General features: G+C 34.8%; 1 pseudogene across 1 annotated transcript in view; it reads left to right on the top strand.

The window, feature by feature from the left end:
* LOC309656854 (casein kinase II subunit beta pseudogene) overlaps nt 1–7,104 on the top strand; it is a 212,155-nt pseudogene extending 205,051 nt beyond the window's left edge. Inside the window, exon 2 of the transcript XR_014268335.1 lies at nt 843–7,104. The product of XR_014268335.1 is annotated as a casein kinase II subunit beta pseudogene (transcript). The remainder of the gene's footprint in view (nt 1–842) is intronic.
* Nucleotides 7,105–7,966: the final 862 nt, after the last annotated feature.

Below are 7,966 nucleotides of genomic sequence, written 5' to 3' on the forward strand. Positions count from 1 at the left end.
TTCAATATACACAAATCAATCAATGTGATACACCACATTAACAATTTTAGGAATAAAAACCATATGATCATCTCAGTAGATGCAGAAAAAGCTTTTGACAAAATTCAACACCCATTTATGATAAAAACTCTCCAGAAAGTGGGCATAGAGGGAACCTACGTCAACATAATAAAGGCCATATATGACAAATCCACAGTAAACATCATACTCAATGGTGAAAAACTGAAAGCATTTCCACTAGGATCAAGAACAAGACAAGGATGTCCACTCTCGCCACTCTTATTCAACATAGTTTTGGAAGTCTTAGTCATGGCCATCAGAGAAAAAAAAAGAAATAAAAGGAATATAAATTGGAAAAATAAGGATTAAAACTGTCACTATTTGCCGATGACATGATACTATACATAGAAAATCCTAAAGATACCACCAGAAAACTACTAGAACTAATCAATGAATTTGGTAAAGTTGCAGGATACAAAATTAATGCACAGAAATCTGTGGCATTCCTATACACCAACAACGAAAAATCAGAAAGAGAAATTAAGGAAACACTCCCATTTACCATTGCAGCAAAAAGAATAAAATACCTAGAATAAACCTGCCTAAGGAGGCGAAAGACTTGTACTCAGAAAACTATAAAACACTGATGAAAGAAATCAAAGATGACATAAAACAGATGGAGAAATATACCATGTTCTTGGATTGGAAGAATCAATATTGTGAAAATGACTATACTGCCTAAAGCAATCTACAGATTCAGTGCAATCCTTATCAAACTACCAATGGCATTCTTCACAGAATTGGAAGAAAAAAATCTTACAATTTGTATGGAAACACAAAAGACCCCGAATAGCCAAAGCAATCTTGAGAAAAAAAAATGGAGTTGGAGGAATCAGGCTCCCTGACTTCAAACTATACCACAAAGCTACAGTAATCAAGACAGTAAGGTATGGCACAAAAACAAATATAGATCAATGGTACAGGATAGAATGACCAGAGATAAATCCATGCACATATGAGCACCTGTTTTATGACAAAGGAGGCAAGAACATACAATGGAGAAAAGACAGCCGCTTCAATAAGTGGTGCTGGGAAAACTGGACAACTACATGTAAAAGAATGAAATTAGAACACTACCTAACGCCATACACAAAAATAAACTCCAAATGGATTAATGACTTAAATGTAAGACCAGGCACTGGTCTTTTGGAGGAAAACATAGGAAAAACACTCTTTGACATAAACCACAGGAAGAACTTTTTTGACCCACCTCCTAGAGTAACAGAAATAAAAACAAAAATAAACAAATGGGACTTAATTAAACTTAAAACCTTTTGCACAGCAAAGGAAACCATAAACAAGACAAAAAGACAACCCTCAGAATGGGAGAAAATATTTGCAAATAAAACAACAGACAAAGGATTAATGTCCAAAATATACAAATAGCTCATGCAGCTCAATATCAAAAAAACAAACAATCCAGTTAAAAAATGGGCAGAAGACCTAAATAGACATTTCACCAAGGAAGACATACAGTTGGCCAAGAGGCACATGAAAAGATGCTCAACATCACTAATTATTAGAGAAATGTAAATCAAAACTACAATGAGGTATCACCTCACACCAGTCAGAATGGCCATTATCAAAAAAGCTAGAAACAATAAATGCTGGAAAGGGTGTGGTGAAAAGGGAACCCTCCTGCACTGTTGGTGGGAATGTAAATTGATCCAACCACTATGGAAAACAGTATGGAAGTTCCTTAAAGAACTAAAAATAGAACTACCATATGACCTAGCAATCCCATTACTGGGCATATACCCTGAGAGAACCATAATTCAAAAAGAGACATGCACCCCAATGTTCACTGCAGCACTATTTACAATAGCCAGGACATGGAACCAACCTAAGTGTCCATTGACAGAGGAATGGATAAAGAAGATGTGGCACATATATACAATGGAATATTACTCAGCCATAAAAAGAAATGAAATTGAGTTATTTGTAGTGAGGTGGGTGGACCTAGAGTCTGTCATACAGAGTGAAGTATGTCACCGTATGCTAAGGCATATATATGGAATCTAAAAAAAAAAAAAAAAATGGTACTCATGAACCTAGTTGCAGGGCAGGAATAAAGAGGTAGACATAGAAAATGGACTTGATGACATGGGGTGGGAGGGGGAAGCTGGGGCAAAGTGAGAGTAGCATTGATGTATATACACTACCGAATGTAAAATAGTTGGCTGGTGGGAAGCAGCAGCATAGCACAGGGAGATCGGCTAGGTGCTTTGTGATGACACAGAGGGGTGGGATAGGGAGGATGGGAGGGAGGCTCAAGAGGGAGGGGATATGGGGACATGTGTATGCATATGACTGATTGTGCAACAATCTGTTGTTGCGCAATAGAAACTAACATGGTATTGTGAAGCAATTATACTCCAATAAAGATGTACTAAAAAAAAAAGGTATCAATAGAAAAAAAAAAAGAAAACTCAAGCATAAGGGCAGTTTGAAAAACTGTAGTATTTACAAAAGCTGAAGATACACAGTTCCAAAGATAATCAGCTCCACTCCTACATATATACCTAAACCCAACAAGAGTGCATTCAGAAGTTCACTGAAAGGCATGCACTAGAATATTCATTATAGCATTATTTGTAAGCCCAAACTGGAAGCTACCCACATAAATGTCCACTCATAGGAGAAGCCATAAGAATTGTGGAATATTCACACAATGGGAACTGATCGTCTATAATGTACATAATGCATAATTTATCAATACTAAGTACAAAAAAAGACAGGACTAATCTCTGGTTTTAGAAGTCATGAGAGCAGTTAACTGGAACAGTTTTTACTGAGATGAGAATGTGCTAGGTTAATGGTATTCTGTTTTTGATCTGAGTCTGACTAAGCAGGTATCTTCTGACATGTGAAATCAATCCATTGAGCTGAACTCTTTTGATGTGGTCACTAGTCTTTATCGATACTACGCTCAATAAACACTTAAAAGTACATAGAAATTAAAAATATCATTCCCATGATATTTTTATTAATTCATTAAAATAAGTAGAAACACATTTTAATCATGACATACTTTGCAAAACAAAAGAAAAAAAAAGACCCCTAACTTTCAAAGACTTTTATGATCACTCAAGGAAGCAAAATTACAGAGACAAAGAAGCACCAGGAAATCAGTAAGGAAAAATAAATGATAAATTTTTTAAAAAATGATTTAAACATCAGGAAGTGTTGTTTATACTGGTTCTGTGGGCTCCATGACTATGAATTCTTCTGTGAAGTGGATGAAGACTCCATCCAGGACAAATTGAATCTCAGTCAACTCAATGAGCAGGTGCCTCACTGTAGACAAGCTCTAGACATGATCTTGGCCCTGGAGCCTGATGAAGAGCTGGAAGACAACTCCAACCAGAGAACCCTGATTAAGCAGCCAGCCAAGATGCTGTATGGGTTCACCCAGACCACCTATATCCTCACAAACCATGGCACCACCCAGATGTTGGAAAAGTACCAGCAGGGAGAGTTTCGCTACTGCCACATGTATGCTGTGAGAACAAGCCAATGCTTTCCAATAGCCTTTCTGACACCCCAGGTGAGGCCCTGGTGAAGTTCTACTGCCCCAAGTGCATGGACGTTTCCACACCTAAGACACCATCGAGGAAGCACCACACGGAAGGCCCCTACTTGGGTACCAGTTTCCGTCACAATGCTCTTCACGGTGCACACTGAATGCCGGCCCAAGCAGCCCACTAACCAGTTTATGTCCAAAGTCTGCAGTTGCAAGATTCATCCACTGTCCTACCAGATGCAGTTCCAAGCCGCCAGCAACTTTGAGTCCATCAAGACCGTTCAGTGATTCCCAACCCCACTTGTCACTCAGTCTTTGACTGTTCTGGTCCTCCCCTGCCACCTTTAAGGAAACCTCTATGGTTTATATTTTAAATTAAAAGAGTCATTATTGTGGTGTGAATATGAAATAAAGTAGAAAAAAGGCAAAAATAAGCATTTACTCAAAATTTATATAAAATCTTGTCGTATCTCTTCAGGAAAAATATTTTAGGGCTTGATGGCTCCTAATATAAACATTGTAAAATCATAAGGCATTTTTAAAATAATTCAATGCTAATTTATTTAATTACTAAATAAAATTGATAATTTATATTAAGATACATTAGCATCATTGATTAATGTATGAGAAGAATACTGACTAGTACCATAATAATGAAGAAATTTTTAAAAAAATCTACAAAAACTACCATGTTGAAAGGTACAAGAATCACAGGTCTTTAGAAAGGAAGTTTTCATATACCTAAAATCAACTAATTCTCATATTATTTAAATAGTTCTGAGCTATAAGTTGAAATGGACTTTGCTGTGTCAAACCACAGACTGACTTGCATTATTTTAAAAAAAGCAAATCTCAAATATCACTAGTAAATAGCAATTAAATCTTAAGAGAGAATATATTTTTATACTGGATAAAATCAGTTCAATGTTTAATAAAATTCAAAGAAAGCATAAGTACCAACAGACGTATCTAAACATGACAAGAATGTGTATCTCAATCCACCTATATTTCAAAATATTCTGGAAATTAATTTAATAGATTTATGATTATAAATGTGAAAAGAAGCTAAAATTTAGGTATTTGATCTAGCAACTACTATAATGTACTATAAAACCTTTTATTTTTGCCTTGGAATAGAGAGTCAAGTCAAAAATAATGAATAATCCAATGAAATCAGAGTGTATACAAAATTTATGAACATCAGTGGGGAGAGATTGGATGACACATTAAATTGAGAATTGGCTAATTATGTCAAGTTGGGTTGATATAAAACATCTCTTAGTTGGAGAACTGAAATTCCAATCCCATCTCAGTGGAAAAAATCAAGATGCCTATTTGTAGAGTGTTCTTAGCCATCAAAATCTAGCTAGGCTAATTCAATGACTAATGATATCACCACACTTCTATGTGAGTGACAACAAATATAGACATTGTAATATTCATATTCTTCACAGTATATTGTTTGCTAAGCACTGCATGTTGTTCTAGTGTTTTTTTTTTCATATTATAAGTGTTAGTTTTTGTTAACTTGATCTTTCTACACCTATCTATCCTTGAGGTGCTTGGATTTATCCTGTAGATAATATGTTGGAATCATGTTAGCCACCTCAGGGTCAGATATTATGAAACATTTTTGTAATCCACAGTGGAGACTTTGTAACAAGCTATAGGAGTGGGGAGTAGCAATTTATTTAAGTATAAGGTATAAATGGGGCAGCAAAATAATAACACTAAAATTCAAACAAGGCCCTTTCAAATAAGCATATTGGTTGAAAATCTTTAATCTAAGATGCAAGTAGACAGATGAGTAAGGACAAGGAGCAGAAAACTATGGTGTCTTGGAAAACCATATACATGTGAAAATTGAATACTGTCAGCACCAAGTTCTTTCATGTAGTCTTGAATTCAACTGTAATTGAAGCACAGATCATAAATCAGAAAGGTTTTTCAATCTGACGCCCTTAGAGGAAATAAGTGACAAATGTGATTTTCAGATTGCAAAGCATCAGTTTATCATTGCACTTTGTTGTGAAGATGTAGAACAAAGTTGGAGAATATTTATATACCACTTATCCTAATGACACATGGAATAAGAAACTTGAGCTCATCATTCTGAAACTTAATATCTCTTTTGTTTACTAAAAAAAGCAAAAACAAAACTGTGATAATCAGATATTTTTCACTTATATCTGGGGATGGTTATATTAAGCATGGTGTTTGTAATAAGAAGCTGCTGTTGCTTAAATGGATATTGCAACATATTTTTCTTGTCCACTCAAATTTATAATCTATGTTAGACACAGAAAATTTAGCTTACCAACTTACTCTAATTATCCATACGTATACCCCAGTTACCATGTTTTAATTAATGTGAACATTATATAAATTATATAAATCATCTTGAATTAGGAAAAACTTTTTAAACTATCTTTCTAACATATTGTTAAGATAAAATTAAAATTTTATTTACAGTCAATTCACTTAAAAACATTTTATCTGAAGATTTTGGGTGGAAAGAAAAAGCATTTACCATTACCTGTACCCTCAGAAGGATTGACTAAGTCTCTTAGTATCAAATAACATATACATAAAGTATGAGATAACTTGTTTCTTAATCATATGCATTAGGAAGTATATACTGCCTTGCTAAATAAGGGTTTGAAAACTCTTATTCTGATGCTTTCTAGTTTCATAATCTTGAGAAAAGATACCTAATCTGTATTAAACACAATTTATTAATCTGTGATGTTGACAAACATTGAGTGACTCCTCATAGATTAATTGAAGAGATTAAATAACATAAGCCACATAAAGCATACTACTCCACATAGAAAATGATCAAAGTGTATTGACTACTATTGATATTAATTTAATATAAGTAAGTGTGTTTGGTAGTTCCACCCAAACAATCTCTCTATAGTGCTCCTGGCTTCTGGAATATTATGAGAGCTATTTTCACCAAAGACGGGAGATGATTCCACTTCAAATACAGCATATTTCATTCAAATATATCTTCGATCCTGTTTCTATTTAGCATCCTTTGAAGTACAAATAAATTTCCAAAGGGAGCCAACCCTCTTTTGCTGAATGTTGTAAACAGATTATTTTTTCTTATTTATTTATTTTTTTTTGTAAACAGATTTTAATCTCAGTACCTGACAGGACAACACAGCTCTTCTCTTCAGCACACCATGTATTTGTCACTCTACTCAGTGTATCCAGTTTTCTGTGCACTGTAGATCAGTAGCTGTATCTCCATCTCCAGGCGTATTTATTTTGTATCACCAAATGATCCTAAGTATACATTGATTGTTTCCTGAATTTTGTATTTCAAAGGCACTAGTTATTGATTGGACAGCTCCAGAAACCTAGATTTGTGCCCTTGTCTCCAATTCCCATTCAGGGACAGCTAGAGCAGTGGCCTATATGCCATTCTTCTCAAAAGCCTAATTGCTTCAGGTGACTATCCCTACTATTTTCTGAAACCTCTGAGACTGAATTCAGAGAGTTGAATTCCGTTCTTTTTTGACATGTTCTGACTACATTCATAGAAGGAAACTTGTACACATTTTCAATTTTAAAAATTACCTCAAATAGTAAGACTTTAACTCCCCCTGGATGCCATGCCTCACAATCATGGTTGTTTCTTTGGGACATCAGTCTGGGCAGGAATCTCCTCCTCCTTCTTTGTCAGGAGGTGAAGTCATATCTTTGTGCTTGCGTGTGTTCAGTTTCTCCACACTAAGTTTGGAAAGGCTGTTTTGATTATTTTACAATCCTGACATTCAATTGTGAGCATAACTAACTTATTGCAACCAAAACTATTAAGGATCCAGGAATAAATCATCATCTTTCTGTTCTCAGAAGGACAAAGAGTGCCACACTCGAAAGGAAAATTGTTTTTAGTAGACCTATTCAAGTTTTCTGAAAGGATGCAATTAAAATGTAGACTACAAACACGTATTGTACATATTATACTGCATTGTGTAAGGAAACAAAAACACAGGTAAATAAAAGTAAAATTTCCTTCAGAATTTTGCAATTCACTAAAATAGCACTATAAAATTTATTTGTAGAAGAAGATAATAGGTCTGTTGTTGGTTTCAAAACAGTTCTAGTAGGGTAAAAGTATCTTGAACTGTCACCAAAAGCGGCATCCATCTTATCTATTAATGGTCTTGGGAAGACCATTTTCAGAATGCAAAAGTTTAAAACTGAAATTCACTTCATGGGGTTAGAGCTTTTAATGGACTGACTGTCACTGATAAGGAAATGATGGAGAGCACAATATTCCTGCAATCTCATTAGCTGGATGTGTTGTGTGAAGTTGAATTTCCCAATCTCCAGAATACGAACATATACTACTAGTGAGGAGAGAAGAAA

Source organism: Balaenoptera physalus (assembly GCF_965194825.1).
Source record: "Balaenoptera physalus genome assembly, chromosome: 3".
NCBI classification, from domain to species: Eukaryota; Metazoa; Chordata; class Mammalia; order Artiodactyla; family Balaenopteridae; genus Balaenoptera; species Balaenoptera physalus.